This window comes from Miscanthus floridulus, chromosome 8 (assembly GCF_019320115.1).
Source record: "Miscanthus floridulus cultivar M001 chromosome 8, ASM1932011v1, whole genome shotgun sequence".
Taxonomy (NCBI): Eukaryota; Viridiplantae; Streptophyta; class Magnoliopsida; order Poales; family Poaceae; genus Miscanthus; species Miscanthus floridulus.
This window is the reverse complement of record NC_089587.1, coordinates 162,415,602-162,432,090: the sequence shown is the minus strand read 5'-3', so window position 1 is coordinate 162,432,090 and position 16,489 is coordinate 162,415,602. Positions and strand designations below refer to the sequence as shown.

Here is a 16,489-nt window from a genome sequence, read left to right as displayed (position 1 = left end):
GGCTGATCGATCGAAGCGCTCACAATGTGGTAATAATGCGCGGATAATGATGAGAGGAGAAGGTAGCTAGCTTCGCTCCGGTGGTGCAAGTGCAGTGCGGATTCGCGGGTGATCACGGCGCTCTTATATAGTAGGCGCCAGCGCCACCGGGTAGTGATGGATCGGAGTGGCTGTTCATGCATGGAAATGCCAGAATAATAAGCTGCCGCCATGCGAAACTATTTGGTGGCCATTACTGATCTGTCATGGTGAATTGCTGTGCGCCTAATTGATAGGGTTGAGAGGACAGGACGCAGCCAGTGGCAGTGGGTGATCACTGACGATTCATTCGTCACACGTGTACATTTATGCTCCAGGCATATAAACTATAGATAGATTTTTGGGTGCAGTAGATAGACAGATAGATTTTTCCGATAGCTCGGCGGCAAAGATGAGACGACTATGGGGAATCTTGACCATCGATTGGGAAATTGACTGCAAAATTCACCTTACATGCTGCAGGTGTAACCAAGTCCATCGTAGTGTGATTGGCACTTGGGCAGCACCTGAGACGTCCCAACTGAGGCCCGTACGAAAGGGGCGAAAGGCCCATATTCCATCCCGTACCTACACCCACATCACCTGCGTCGTACAAATGCTCCCCTGAATCTAACACACGGAACCTTTTGTCATCATCAATTGCGTGAAGACAATGTTAACAATGTTGTTTTGGTTTCACCAAGGATTTTTTTTTGGTCACTGCTGGTATAATTAAAAGGAGGTTGTGGGAGGCAAAATGGCATGGCGGTGGTGGTGGGCAGGGTACTAGGAGAAAAAAAATCTAAAAGTTCTCGCAATGAAGAAAGATTGATTTCGTAGATTATAATCCACTACTGGAAAGTTGAAATTCCCTGACGGTGCACTTACCGTCAGGGAAATAGAAAATAACGTCAAGAAAATTTGAATTCAATTTCCCTGACGGTGCACCGTCAGGGAATAACCGTCAGGGCTAGCTCGACAGGAAAATAGGAAAATGTCTGCCGGTGCCCCGTCAAGGAAATTAATTCTAATTTTCCTGTCGGTTCTAAACTGTCAGGCCAATTGTAAACCATCACGGATAAAAGTTATGTTTTGTCGGTGGCGCACCGACAGGAAAATTGTTTAACTTGATGGTAAGAAACCGACAAAATAAAAGGGTAATTATCATGTCGGTTGAGTAACCATAAAAAATTGCACTTTCTCTATCGGTATCGATGTTTCCCTGTTGACTTACAACAGTCAAGAAAACATTTTCCCTGTCAACGCTAAACCGCCAAGGAAATTACAACCCACCTGAAAATAATATACAATGAATGCAATAGAATTTTCTATACAATTAAAAAATACATTTAGTATCATTTACACAGAATCCAATACACAATTATTTTTATATATAACATGAATCCAATACACACAAAGATATCTTGCATCAACATACCGAAATACATAATACATCCAAACATTTGATACCCATCTACCCAAAACAACTTCTCCAAATATTTGGCAAGCTCTTGCACAACCATGAGTACTATCTAAACAATTACTACCAGTAGAGTACTAGACGAAGCAACGGCGGCACTCTCGCTTGTCGCTGCAACCCTACATCTTCCTGGTATTGATGCTCCAGCTTATCTATCAGTTACCACACTAATGTTTTGTAGAGGGTCTGCAGAATAATAATAGCAGTCAACAAGTTTACAAATAAACTAAACAAAATCACAAAAAGCACAATGACATTCAGACAATGCACAATGACATTTAGTTTTCAGAAAAAAAAACATGCAACACTCTCAGGTGTTGTGCACTACAAACTCCTACAGAAAAATTTATGAACTGCAGCATTCAAGAGGGCTCCTATATCTCGCACAGAAATTGCAAACATGTATCTACAGCTACAGGCTACATGTATGAATGATCTGGGTTCTGGGTCATTTTCTTCGCACTCTCACACAACTACACAAAATAAACTTACCAGGTCAGTGACATATTCAGCAGCAATGTCCTCCACAAGTGCAACAGTTTCTGGAAGTGGCTGCAAAATCAAGAACACCACATATGAGCAAATGACAATACGATTTCTATTTGGAAGGAAAAACTATGTGCTTATTTCTTTACATAGAAGTTATTTTAATAATTATACATAAGAATTGCAGATAACAATACAATTTTTGTTTATGTGGTCTGATGCAGTGATGTGCATCATCATTTTTTAATCAATATACATACTGTGAATTGGGTGAATAAGCATGACTACTAGACTACGTCCTAGCTTTGCAGGTGAAAATCCTAGAGAAGCTAGATGGCAATTACAGAAGCAAAACTAAACTACGGCCTGGCTTTGCAAGTTGTCATAAAACATAGTTTTGCAATTCAGTTAACCAAATCAACTTGGATTATAATTCCTAGCTGATCAAAACATGATTTGAAATGTTGGGTAATTGGTAAAAAATTAGGTATTAATCAAATACTGAAAATAGGATAGTACAGATTTTTCAACTTGTATTGCTCTGGTAAAAAAATCAGTACTAGCCATATTAACAAAATTCAATCCACATTTTACTCAAGTTAATGTGTGGCATCTCTTTTTGAAAACATTTTGAATTTTTTATTGGAATATTGTGCACCAAAAACATATTGTCATGCAAGTTTGTAGAAATTTCTAACAAAGTTTATAATTATTACAATTATTTTATGTTAATTTGGAGATAGAAGGATGAATTATCTATAGCAAACAAATGATTTTTTTTCCATCCATCTCTATATATGGCCTAGACTGAAACATATGAGCCTATTTTATGGTAAAAAAAGTTTGGAGTATGAAAGGCATTTTTTAAAGGTTGTTTCACAAGGTGATTTCTCTATATACATGAATGGAAAATAAACATAAGTAAAAAAACCAAGAAACAATAATTGATATCCAAACAAATGTTGTTAATTGGTAGATCATGATTTTAGAAAGAACTAGGAAAAAGAAACATATCATTTGGAGTTAGCATGAGGGAGAAAGACTAGTTATAAAATTTCACTGTCGATTAAAAGGAGAAAAACTTTTGTTCATGTTCTTGATTTTCTAGTATTTTCCTGTGTGTTTTTCAAAAACCATCAAGGTAATGTTAATTACCTTGACGGTTTATGCAATAACAATCAAAACAAATACGAAACCGTTAGGGAATTAGGAATTTCCCTGGCGATTATGTGCACTCACAGGTTAATTCGGAATTTCCCTGATGATTAGTTAATTTTCCTTTGTGTTTTTCAGGAACCATCAAGTTAATATTATTTTCCCTTAGTGTTTTTCAGAAATCGTCAAAATAATGTATTTCCCCTGACGGTTTATGTAATAACCGTCAAAAAAATTCGAAACCGTTGGGGAATTTCAAGTTTCCAGTAGTGATCATAATTACAGCCATTATTAGATCTATTTCATTTTCCAAAAAGTTAACCACATCTATCATTATGAATAAAACATGAAGCATTACTACAAGAACAATTTTTTGGGGTGTCTCCTTTTTTCAACAAGGGCTCCATAAAAAAACCGTCACTACAAATGGTTCCAAAAAAGCCTTGAATTTGATTACTATGAGCTATTGGTGTTTTCGATCATCCCTAAAAATGCCCCCTATTTTTAGGAGGTGGTCGGTGTTACCAAACACCTCTAGAAATGTCACGATATTTTTAGAGATGGTTAAAAACACCACCACTTTTAGAGATTGTTTCATTGAGCTGATTGGTGTTTCTAATTGATACAAGAAATTGGTGTTCCAAAAGAAATATTTTTTAAAAAATAAAGTTGGATGAAGATGTGTTTTATATAAAAGTTGTAGAGATCGATGAGGTATAAAATTTTGTAGTTGATGATTTTTTTTGAGATCGTTTAGGGGCTCAAATATAAGTTTTGAGTTCTCATATTTTGAAATTTAGATTTTTGAACTTTTCAGTGACATTGGAGACACGCCTTATACAAAACTATAGTGCTTAACAAGATCTAAAACTTTATAATTTTTTTTTTATATTTGAGACTATTTAGAGGCTAAAATATTCAACAATATAGCATCGTGTACTTGGTCACACCGGTGGAGGTACGTTGGGGCCAAACTAGGCTTTGCCCCCCCCCCCCCCCCCCCCCCCCCCCCCCCCCCCCCCGCCGTGGCTTAATTTTCAAAGGACCTGCAAGCATGTATGGCATGCATGCAGAGTGCACCAACAATTTTGCATGGCCACATGCACTGTCTCACCTCACCGTCATAGCTTCATTGTCTTTCTGTACTACCAAGCTGCTATATTCTTCTGCCTTTCCTTTTGGTAGGCTTCTTCGAGGACAATGAAATGCATTATGCACACAACGCACAATAGTAATAGCTAGCTAGCTAGGGCTCATGCAACTTCGTTTCTTGACCTACTAGACCACTCTTTGTATTGCAGTAGACAGTAGTTGCAGACTCTGGTCTGGTTACGGTTTCTTGGATCAAATACTATGCAAATGCATGGCATTCAGTTTAGCCTGAAATTGCCCCCCCCCCCCCCCCCCCCCCCTGATTTGTCCTCACGCTCCGCCAGTGCTTGGTCATACTGATAGTATGGTGTGGGTGGGTGGGGAGGGGGAGGGATCTCGTGAGGCAAGAGGTCGTGAGTTTGAATTCTAAGAAATGTACGCGCAAAAAAAATCATATGGCTAGGGATGCATGACCGTGGTGCTTCACTAGTGGTCTTATGTCCTAAGTAACATGCATACATTAGGATACTACTTATTTTAATACTTTATGAAGCTTGGAAAAATGTCCCCTTAACATACCACAAATCAATGAAACTGACACTTTATTATTATATTAAGAGTTAAATGCATCATATGTCTATTAACTTATGCGGGTTCAATTAGGCCCATTAACTCTAAAAGTTGATTTCCACGTCATAAACATTTTAATTGGTTCACAACTAGTCCATACCCCTTCGTGTGTCCTTTAGATTGAACTTATGGGTCCACTTCTTAAATGGTTCACCGCAGGTTTATACCCATCGTTTGGCCCTTAGATCTAACATAACATGAGGAGTCAACAGCCATCATGTCATGAAGTTTGCCGAGCTTATGCTTATCCTCTGACGGCGCTACCCTCTTTTCCACTCCCTCAATCTTGTGGCATATGTTCCTCTACTCTATCTCTGCTCCCGTGCTGGCCACCATCATTACAGGTCACCGAGCTCCTACTATATCACCATTGTTCCTCTCCTTATGCTTCACCTCTGCCTAGAAATGATCTCTGTGTCTACCTCTGCCTCTCTACCCTTTGTGCTCGTTGGACACATAGAAACCGTGTCGATGCTCCAAACCCATCGTGCTGCAGCTGTTGTGTGGTCGAGCTTTAAGAAAGCTTGTGCCACCATTCCCATTAGTGTAGGCCATTTTTGCTTCAATGAGCACGCAATTGAGTCCACTACATGCAGGCCTCTCATCCTCGTCCTCGTCCCCGTGCACATGCATCGAGGCTAGTCTATGTCGAACCCACCATTTTCGCCGTCGTCTTCTACCTTCCGTCCGTCGTCGACTACTGGATGAGCACACTAGTGGCTGAGATTGAAGTCACCTCGGGTGTGTGGGTGAGTAATGAAGCCCGCAGTCCCATCCATTGTAGCCGGCAAGTGCTCCCTTGGCTGAATCGGCCTCCCCCCGCCATACATGTGCCTCTGTTGATTTGGGGAAAAAAAAAGAGGAAGGAGATGACTCGTGGGGCATGCACGCCACCATGCCTCCATAGTGCGCCCCTACAACCCTATATGTGCCTTGCGCCACCAAGCCTTTGTTGCGCGCCACCATCACTTGTGCTCGTGCCTCTCACCGGTGCTCTCTCGCCATCTTGCGCACTCAGGGAACGAAGCTAGAATGAGAAGGGTGGAAGGAGGGGTTAATTGCGAATTTCATGTCATGCAGGCTGTTGACTCCACATACCACATCAGATCTAAAGACCAAAAGAAGGGATATGGACTTATGGTGAACCACTTAAAAAGTTTGTCGACCCGAAAGTTTAATCTAAAAGGGCCAAACAAAGGGGTATATTTGGACCCGCGGTGAACCACTTAAAAAGTTTATGGACCTTTAAATCAACTTTTAGAGTTGATGGACCTAACTGAAACCCCACGTAAGTTAATGGACCTTTGGTGCATTTAACTCTTATATTAATGTTCGATTTTACAAGCTGTTACTTTAAATAACTTTATATATTTTGACTTCATACTAGTAATTTAGTTTTGAGTGCTCTATGTTTTTATAAAATAATATTACTATAAATATATTTTTTCGGAATAGGAAAATCACCTCCTAAGTTCCACAGTGTAGGCTAAAACGATTTTTTCTTACCATTTTAATAGCTAAGAAGTGTAGTCTATGTTACAGAAATTTATTAATAAAATACAAAAAAGAATGAATAAAATATACAATAAGCACTAGACTTTCAGCATGGGTAAATTTTTTTTTTTGCAAAAGCTAAAATGTAGAATCATGATGCTACAAAAACGGATGCAACAAGAGCTCATATAACTTAACCTTATAACTAAACATGTATCGAAGCTGCACAATGGACAATATATCTTAATATTACTAAATGGAGGCCCCAAAGGAGCATTCATGTTAATCCTCATGCATGGGATGGAATAGACAAAAATATAAATCATAGAAATTATCACAAATAGAATGTCATGAGCAGCAATTTAGTAGAGTTCAATAACCAATTGATAATAATGGATATTGAATCTATTTTGTTATTTTAAACAATTACCACCTTTGTCATTATAAAAAACAACATAAACATAAGAGTTTCAACTTAAGTTGAGCATAAAAAATAGCAACTAATAAGTTCAAAATTTAGATTCATGGCGTCATGAGACATGGACTCCAACAACATCTATCATAACTTAAGCGATGACTTCAACTCAATTCGGAGGTGTGTTTTTTAGGCAAAATTCGTAATAGGATTGTAGATGCTATGGGTTTAATTTGATTCTCAGTTCAGTTGCCTTCAATTCGGAGGTGACTTAGGGGGTGTTTGGTTCCTACAGGAAAATTTTAGTCCCTGTCCCATCGAATGTTTGGACACATGCATGAAGTATTAAATATAGACGAAAAAATAACTAATTGCACAGATTATGGCTAATTTACGAGACGAATTTTTTAAGCCTAATTAGTCCATGATTTGACAATGTTGTGCTACAGTAAATATGTGCTAATGGCGGATTAATTAGGCTTAATAAATTCGTCTCGTAAATTAGTCTTCATCTGTGTAATTAGTTTTATAATTAACTCATATTTAGTTCTCCTAAATAGCATCCGAACGTCCGATGTGATATGGACTAAAATTTAGTCCAGGAAACCAAACACCCCCTTAATTTGTACCTCACTAGCTGACCAGAGCACGAACAGCAAGTAGGATTGTAGCATTGTCCTTGTGAGACTTATGGTGCTGATCACCTGACAAGGAGATATCATGTCAAAAAGGATCCGAGGTGATCGATCGCCTATATATACAGTAAAACATTATCAGAGGCAATCTCAGCAACAGCAACGATCGAGCAGCAGCAGCAAAGTGGTCGATCGATCTAGCTGTACCCGACGACCGAGCATGGATCGATCCGTCTCCCCTGCGGCGGCGGCCGGAGGTCCACTGCAACTGCAAGTGCATGGATCCGGAGCAAGGCAAGGCAAGGGCGAGAAGTGAGATCGATCGAGGTCGATGCACAGACGCCCGTACGCGCCCTGCCTGCAAAGATCCGATTCTAATCATTGGGTCAGGATGGCCGATGGCGTCGATGTGACCGGCCAGTGAGGACGACGACGACGACGACTGTCGACTGAGATCGCGAGATCCCCACCCCAGTGCGGGCCAATCCAATCATTGATGCATGATATGCTAGTCGCCTAGTCGGCACGGACGTACTTGGTACTTGTGGGTCCAGGTGATGAGCTGCTAGATGCTGTAGCTCTGAGACTGAAATCGAGATCTCAGTTGCATGCACAATGACCGGCCGGCGGCCGTGTGCATGTATGAGCCCCGAACCCGGGCAATGGCAACGCAATCATGGGAGATCCGATCTCATGATCGATCGATAGATGGATAGGCCAGGTATAGCTGCCATTTCTGTTGCTTATCACAAAGTGTCATTCTGCGTGATGGCAAGAGGCAGGAGGAGGATCATGTATGTTGCCGACACCTGACCTGATCCAATCCAAGGGATCGCCACTCTATAGTACTAGGTAGTACATACATAAATCTTTCAAGGTAGCCAGCCAAACAACAAGTGTCTACTGCATGCCATAAAATTTCTCCAAATCAGCAATGAAAATCAAACTCTCCAAAACTTAGATTTGCATGGGCAACCTCGTTGAGACTTCTTCGGAACAAGGATGGAATGCTAATTATCTGAAACTTGTGCTGATTGCTGTCCTGTTGAAATGGGATCGTCGTCCCGATCTATCATTCCCTAGCTAGCTAGTTCCTTTCTTGAAACAGATATCATCCCATCTAACAAAAGGATACATAGAGGGAGGGGCGGAGGGCTAGCTAGAGCTAGCTAGCTGTCTTCCTTCTCTCACACTGTCACACACTCAACATCAGCTTAATTACTGTCGCGTTTAACTGTGCCTCCTTTGGCTCATCTTTTTGACAACCACCGATTCTGTTCGCTGTTTCAGCATGGACTCTCAGTCACCAACACGTGTGACAAGACAGTCGCCACCAACAACGACACGTCCTCTCGATCCACTGCCCAATTATAAGGACAGCATTGTGCCACGGACGAATTCAATCGGTAAACAATCCAGAAGTTTCACCATTCATGCACGTAGCCATATATGCGCTGCATTGTCCTGGCTTTGGGTGCCTCAGCTAGCTAGCCCCTCTATCTACCGAGATGCTAGCTGTAATAGGCGGTAGGCCGGGATTTAAATAATTTCAAATAAAAAAATTGTCAACTACAAAGTTGTAAATCTGTTCGAGTTATACAATTTTGTTGTAAAGTTTGTCTTTATTGGACCTCATTTTAAAAAGTTATGAATTTTACCATGTTGAACCTATTTTTTTTTAGAGAACTTTAGATCCAACCGCCTATAAAAATTGATTTCCAGAGACGGTTGTAAATCCAACTGCCTCTGGAAATATATTTCTAGAGGTGGCTCTAGATCCAATTACCACCAAAGATAGGAACATTTTTAGAGATGGTTGTAAATCTCAAACACCTCTAAAATTGATTTCTAGAGATAGGCTTGAGAAACGTCATATTTGGAGGAGGATTGTTATATTTTATTGTTAGAACCACCTCTAAAATCAGGATAGGGCCTATTGCTTTTATTGTTATCTTTTCAAGTATGATCTAATGGATGACAAATCTGGATATGATGTTTTTACAATATTGGGATTTAACAATTGGAAGAATGCATATATGGCGCTTCCAAAACATGATGGAAAATCCATAACTAGTGTAGGACAGCATATGAAGATTTCAACAATCAAAGAATAAGTGTGAAACATAAGGCTAAAAATATACAGAAGATGCACTAATCAAGTATGAAACTCGGTTAGATATGTCATTGGGTATTGTGAGTTTACCCACATTGCAAGGTGAACCATTCAGCAGACATGACAAATCTCTTGCTTCTATATGAATAGGAGAAATTTTCTAGAGTTTCTTGATTGGTATAAGAAATAAATGAATAAGTAAAGCTTGCATTCGATGAGAATGTCCCAAAAATGCCAAGATGACTTCCCCAACAATTAAAAAAGAACTTGCAGAATGTTATGCAATAGAGGTCACCAAAGCAATAAGCAAGAGATGGTGTGGGTTGTCTTTTCTCTATTCTTATAGATGAATCTCATGATAGAACAAATGGTCATGGTTGTGAGGTAAGTGATTGATTATATATGTTTAATGGGTTATCACATATCAATTTTTTGTTTGTTCAAATTAGCTAATCATATTATAATAACATCTATGTTGTAGGTTTGTGAACAAGAAAGGAAAAGTAATTGATAGATTTTTAGCTATTACAAGCATGTGAAGGAGACAACCTTAGAAGCATTGAAGACAACAATTGTTGAAGCACTCGGTGAGCATGGGCTACACATTGCAAATTTATGAGGGCAAGGTATGATGGTGCTTCTAATATGAGAGGAGAATTTATTGGCCTTCAGAAGCTAATTCGTGATGAAAACTTATATGCTTTCTATGCCCATTGCTTTGTTCATCCATTGCAATTGGTAGTTGTTTCCATCTCAAGATGTTGTTTATCTATTGAGGATTTCTTTGAATTTGTGGCCTTGATTGTGAACACCACTACTTCATCTTGCAAGAGGAAGGCTTTGTTGCTAGATAAACAACACAAGAATATAAGATTCTTTTGGGTAAGTTGAGCAGTGTAGAGATTTCCTCGGGCAAAGGAAACATTAAGCAACAGGCTTGGCTAGACCTGGAGATACAAGATGGGGTTCTCATTACGACACATTACTTTGTATTTAATTAATGTGCGATGCAGTAATTGAAGTTCTAGAAATTGTGCATCAAAATGTGTGTAATCCATGTAGGGCACGAGGTTTAGTGGAAATCATGAGTCATTTAGCTTTGTGTTCGTTACGAATATGATGCTGTAAATCCTATGCATCACAAATTAAATGTGTTTTGTGTTATCTTGCAAAGGAAGGATCAAAATGTTGTTCAAGCCATGTATTTGGTTATTGATGTGCAAACACATTTGATGAATTTGAGGGATGATGATTGGGAGCCACTATTACACAAAGACACAAAAATTTGCAGTGAAAAGCGATATTCCAATACCAAATATGAATGAAGTAGTATCAAGATTTAGCAGATCAAGAAAAGGGGTAGGGACAACATCGCTCAAGACTATTTTTCATGTCGATACCTTCTATACTACTAAGATGCTATTACCATATAGTTTGATCATCAGTTTAATGAGATATCTTCAAAAGTGTTTCTTTCCTTTTCTTGTCTTGACCCGAGAGATTCATTCTCTAAATGTGATGTGGACATGTTTTCTCGGCTTACTGAGATATATTCTGATGAATTATCCTATTCCGACAAGAGGGGTATAAAAGATCAACTTGAACTATTCATTATTCATGTGAAAAGACTTGAGGAGTTTAGAAACTATCAAGATCTTGCAGCCTAGTTTCACAAATGGTTGAACTTGGCAGACATGTTGGTTTTCTACTGGTTTATTGCCTAACTGAGTTGGCATTGATACTACTAGTCACGACGACATCAGTTGAAAGGGTCTTTTCAACTATGAAGATTATCAAAACAGAATTGTGCAACAAGATGTCCTAGCTTAATGACTTAATGATGTGCTACATTGAGCGAGAATTTGCCCATCCAGTTTTAAGTCTTTGACTTGACGTGAGTATTCACATTTTTCTTGATTTATTTCATGATTCAATAACACTATTCTTTTAGTAGTACAGTGGTAGGCAATATGCACGTCGTCAACTTAGGGTAGCTTGATCTTGAATAAATTAAACACAGGCTCTTGGTAAATTATTACCGAAAACCACTCATTTGCTTCCTGCCTAGTTCTTCCGCACCACCTCCTCCTCCTCGTCGCTTGTGACCTCCTTTTCGTCATAGGCAAAGCCAAAAGCACGGAGCGATGAGGGCTTGCTGATATGCGTGGTTCTTAGCATTGATGACCTTGGCAATGGCATAGCTTTGGCGGTATTCCTCAAGACACTCGGCCATCTCCTCATCAGAGAGTTCTCTCATCATGTCGGGATTTTCGATAATGTCATCGATGTAAGCATTGGGCATAATTATCCTGACCACCTTCTTTTTCTTCTTCTTGTCGACCGTGGGCACCTATGTGATCTTCCATAGAAGCGCCGGGACAAGCTTGTCCTCCCACAGAAGTGCCGCCTCCCGGTACTCCTCCCTTAGCTTCAGCATCTCACCCTCCTTGAACAAGCTATCACCCTCCTTCTTGAGGGCACCGTCACCCGACTCTAACGCGACAGCCTCCTTCATCTTCTTCTCCGCCGTGGCCTCCTTCCTCTTCTTCCCGGCCCCGGCCGGCCGGGCCATCGCGAACGAACAGACCTCCGAAGCGGACGCCTCCTTCCTGTTGAGATCTCGGTCGTAATCCTCAGTAAACACGATCATCGTGCCCTAACCTGTCCGCTCCCTCGTGGAACAAACGGGGTTCTAGATCTGGATTGCGAGGAAGCGGCGACTGTCGGCTTTGGAGTTTGGACACGGAAGGGGATCGAGAGACGCAGATATATTGCCCCGCAGCGGCGCGGGCAGCCGGGCAATCCTAGGCGCTATCGGATGCCACCCAATGGGCCAGGCCTAACCATCGGCCCAACTCATTTTCCGGGTTTGGCCTTTAACTCTGACGCGTGGGTCCAACTGGAATCAGCATCTATCAGGACATCATCAGCGCAAGCGGGAGGATTGCTTGCTAATCTCACACGTGACAGTTCGTTGGGCACTTGGGCCGGACCAGCGGCCTTCGCACTTTGAGCCAACACAAATGTTTGATGACTTTTACCCAAGTGTCTTGAAGAATTATAATAAACATGTTATATATGGTGGTTATCTTTACTAAATATCTGAATGAATATTTGTGACTGGTATTATTTGAATTTGGATTGTCCTATATTTGATACGTGTTTACTTGTATGTGTACTCGAGACAAATCCGCGTTCGTATTTGTATATGACACTATCTATATCCGGCTTTATCTGTATATGACACTATCTATATCCGGCTTCGATTTTAAAGAAAAATACAAAAAACAAAATTGATGTCAGCAATATTTATCCATATCCAATACGGTTACACCACCATTTGATGTATTCCTCACAATAGCACGAGAAAGCATTTAAAAAAAGAATACCACAAGTTTTTTTTTAAAAAAAATGAAGCTGAAGTCGGATGCCCAGAGACAACCGGATGCAAACGAAGGTTGAGGCAGAGAGATTTCAGAATTAAATCTGTACTAGCAGGAACCCCGCGCAGTTGCGCGGGCTAGGGAGCTATAACATATACTAGAAATTTTTGCGTGCCTTGCGCGCCCTATCAAGCAGTCGTGGAGCATTCTGTAAGCAATCGATATCACAGGTCGCTCTTCTCGTGGAGGAAAATTTTACTTACACCGCCACCAAGGGGCACAAAGATCATGGCATCCACAGGACTACAGGAATCATTGGACACAAATACAAAAAGCAACGCCTTAAAAAATCGAGGGTTATCAATTTTCAAATAGTTAATCTCAATAGAAGTTGACTAGAATGTAAACTATACAAACCACAGGAGATGCTCGAGGAACATAATTTTCCATTCAAAGCAAACACATTGTTCAGGATCAGAAATCTGACAGTACATATCCATGGACCAGGAATACCTACAGCTAGAGATTATAGGACTGATGTTTATAGAGAGAGAAAAAGATAAGAGGGCTGACCAGAAACAATTTCCAGTACACTGATAAGTTTCCGGACTTTCACTTAGTTAAGATGTAGACAGGAAACAGGTATCATTGCGGACAAGGCACGTTAGACAAGTCAAACAGATCACTTCTAGGGGTCCTTGGTATGGTTGACACCATCTTGGCAATGTAAGTCTCCAGCGGTGCTTCCTTTTGCTGTTCAGCACAGTTCCAAGATCCTTGTAATAAGCTTACCTTGCTTTGTTCTTGTCACGAGTCACGACACCCAGTTCTAACAGAAGTACTCCCTCCATTCAAAAATTGGGGGCGTATTTGGGTGTGCCGCGATGACCAAGGAAAGCTGGCGCATGCAGGATTGCTCCTTAAATAGCTGTTTCCATTTACTCCGCCCGCGTCTGTTGGATTACCGAGCAAACAGTCCGCTAACCCCGCCCAAAATGCCGTGACTCTTATACTCCAGCGCGGCCAGGATCGCTAACGGGAGGGAACGGAGAGAGGCACTTGAAGCGACGGGAGACGGCGCTGCATGAATGCCGCGAAAGTTACGAGGAGGCCAAGTCTCGTACGATGAGCGCCGGCGCATGGGGAAGAGGTCCATACATTATACGCCCCCAATTTTTGAAAAAAAAAATTTGGTAATACGCCCCCAATTTTTGAATGGAGGGAGTATTCTCTGCCTTGTTTTCACCAAATGGCGGCACACCGTGTGGTCCAAGATAGATGTTCTGTGTCTTTGGTGGGCCGTAACAAAAGAAACATCAATACAAAGTTAGAACGGTAAAGATAGATGCATGGATAATAATCATCAATCACATGAAACAACCCATCCAAGTTAGTTGTCCAGTGAAATGCAGATCTCCTCCCCTATTTCAGTGCAAGCATGTTTCATAGACACATAGTCACAGTGTGTCAGCATTTTACAGTTAGTTACCCAGATTCTTAAAAGTAGAGGAAAAACTCAAACCTTAAGTTGACAATACTTAGCTAGTAATGTCAGAATTCTGTTTCAGTACATGGACTGTTGAACATTTAAACAAAAATCTTAAACTATATGTACCATGCTACCTGCTTTGTTCTTTTTTCTTTCGACTGACAAACCAAGTGATTGCTTTCAGGAACTAATGGAAGGTCAGATTCGGCTCCGGGTACTATTTACAACAGTGCTAATGTCTTTTGCTTATATAGTATAAAGACAAAGGGTGGAATGTACATTTAGTGCAAATCAGTGAAGGATAAATCTCAAACTGCATCTAAGTTACATCATTTGATGGTACGCAGACAAGATGCAAGTCAGGACTTTCAGAACAAGTGGTTGGAATTCAGTTCATGTGTAGACTGGTAAAACAATGCAATTTCTAGCGCAAATCGCAGCAGTAAATTTTGGACATGTGTAAAATCTTCTAGCAGGCTGCTAGCCTGAGATAGTCACTACACATACCTTCCCCAAAAGCCGAACACCTTGCCGTATCAGTAAAACTTGGCCAAAGCCTGGACTGCGGGCAAAGGCACCCCTACAGCAGCACGAGCATGGACTCCACCATAGCTAGTTTCCTACAGACTTCTTGCTCCACATGACCAGCTCACCACCGCTCATTCCCCATGGTACCCTCTGCTCCAGATTGCCAATTCCAGTGGTGGTGAACTGAAGAGCCTTCTTGTAACAAATGTTTTGTTGTCGTAGGGGGCTCAGGAGCGGATTGTACAAGTTAAACGGACAACATACAATGGAAACAAGCCTTTAAGCAAACCCCTTAGATCCTAAGAGCAAACAATCGAATTGATTGAATTTTCATGTTAACGGTGTTGCTTACACTTTGATTTGCAGCGCTGGTCTGTCGTGATGATGTTGGGTCTTTGGATCTGACCTTGGTGACCAAGCTGCAGATGACAAAGGATGCACTCCAGATCCGCAAAAGCATAGCATAGCTGAATGCCCAAATCGCCAACCATGAGTGAGCAAATAAAACGTTTGAATTGGCAGAGAGAGGAAGAAAAGGGAAGGTGCCTGTGTAATGGACGCAAGACCGGGAGGTGAGGAGCAAGTCGGTGGCCATGTCGAGCCAGCGCCCCGCGAGGATGTGCTCTCGCGCTTCAAGGCAGAGGTCTGTGGTCTCGGGTTGGCGACCTCCGAGCACCGCGTACCTAGGCAGGTGATCCGCAGCACCGTGGCTCACGCTCTTGGATCAAGAGGCCGGATGGGGAGACGGAGAATCAACGAACACACTGGGCCTCACGCTCTCCACAGCCAGGTTGGACTTCGCCTGGGTCCCCCTCCGACCTCCGGGCAGTGCGAGGCGGAGCAAAAGTCCTTGAGGAACGGCGAGGCCCGATGTTGTCTTCAAAAACCACGAGGGGGAGAAGAGGGCCCGCGACGCAACGACCACGGATGGAGGCGGCGACTGCTCCATTTTAGGTCGTGGCTAGAGGCCTAGAGCTCGGGGACGAGGCCGGGGACGTCGGTGTAAATTGGGGGTGGAGGGTAGCAGATCTCACACTTGTGCCGGCGCAGGAGGCCAACAACGTCGGCATGCCGCATGGGCCGTTTGCGCTGAGATGCGGAGATCGGCGATAGCGGCGGCGGGGACAAGAGAGAGAAAGGAATGATGGGTCGAGGGGAGCTAGGGGGAGGGCTGGAAGGGGAGGAGGGGTTCTACGCAAAACTGCTTGGGGTTCTCTGCAAGAATGATGAGGGTATTGATTTTTCTCTAGTACGTTGAAATAAACATTACAACAAGGATCTTTACATGAAAACTTTGAACGCAGGTAATGTATACATAGGCCTTGTTTAGATTGTAAGTTTTTTCATCCTCTTCATCACATCAAATCTTTGGACACATGCATGGAGTATTAAATGTAGATAAAAAAATAACTAATTACACAGTTTGATTGTAAATTACGAGACGAATCTTTTGAGCCTAGTTAGGCGATGATTGGACAATAATTATCAAATACAAACGAAAATGCTACAGTGCCAAATACTGATTCTCAACCACAATCTAAACAAGGCCATAGGTTGGATTGGACCGCGGA

At 41.6% G+C, this 16,489-nt stretch overlaps 1 long non-coding RNA gene across 1 annotated transcript; it reads right to left on the bottom strand.

The window, feature by feature from the left end:
• Positions 1-13,327: 13,327 nt before the first annotated feature.
• LOC136477457 (uncharacterized) lies at positions 13,328-16,076 on the bottom strand. Its single transcript, XR_010764018.1, has 3 exons — positions 15,465-16,076; positions 14,898-15,385; positions 13,328-14,190 (listed from the first exon to the last, which is right to left on the bottom strand). It is a non-coding gene; the product is annotated as an uncharacterized lncRNA (long non-coding RNA).
• Between the last annotated feature and the right edge of the window lie 413 nt (positions 16,077-16,489).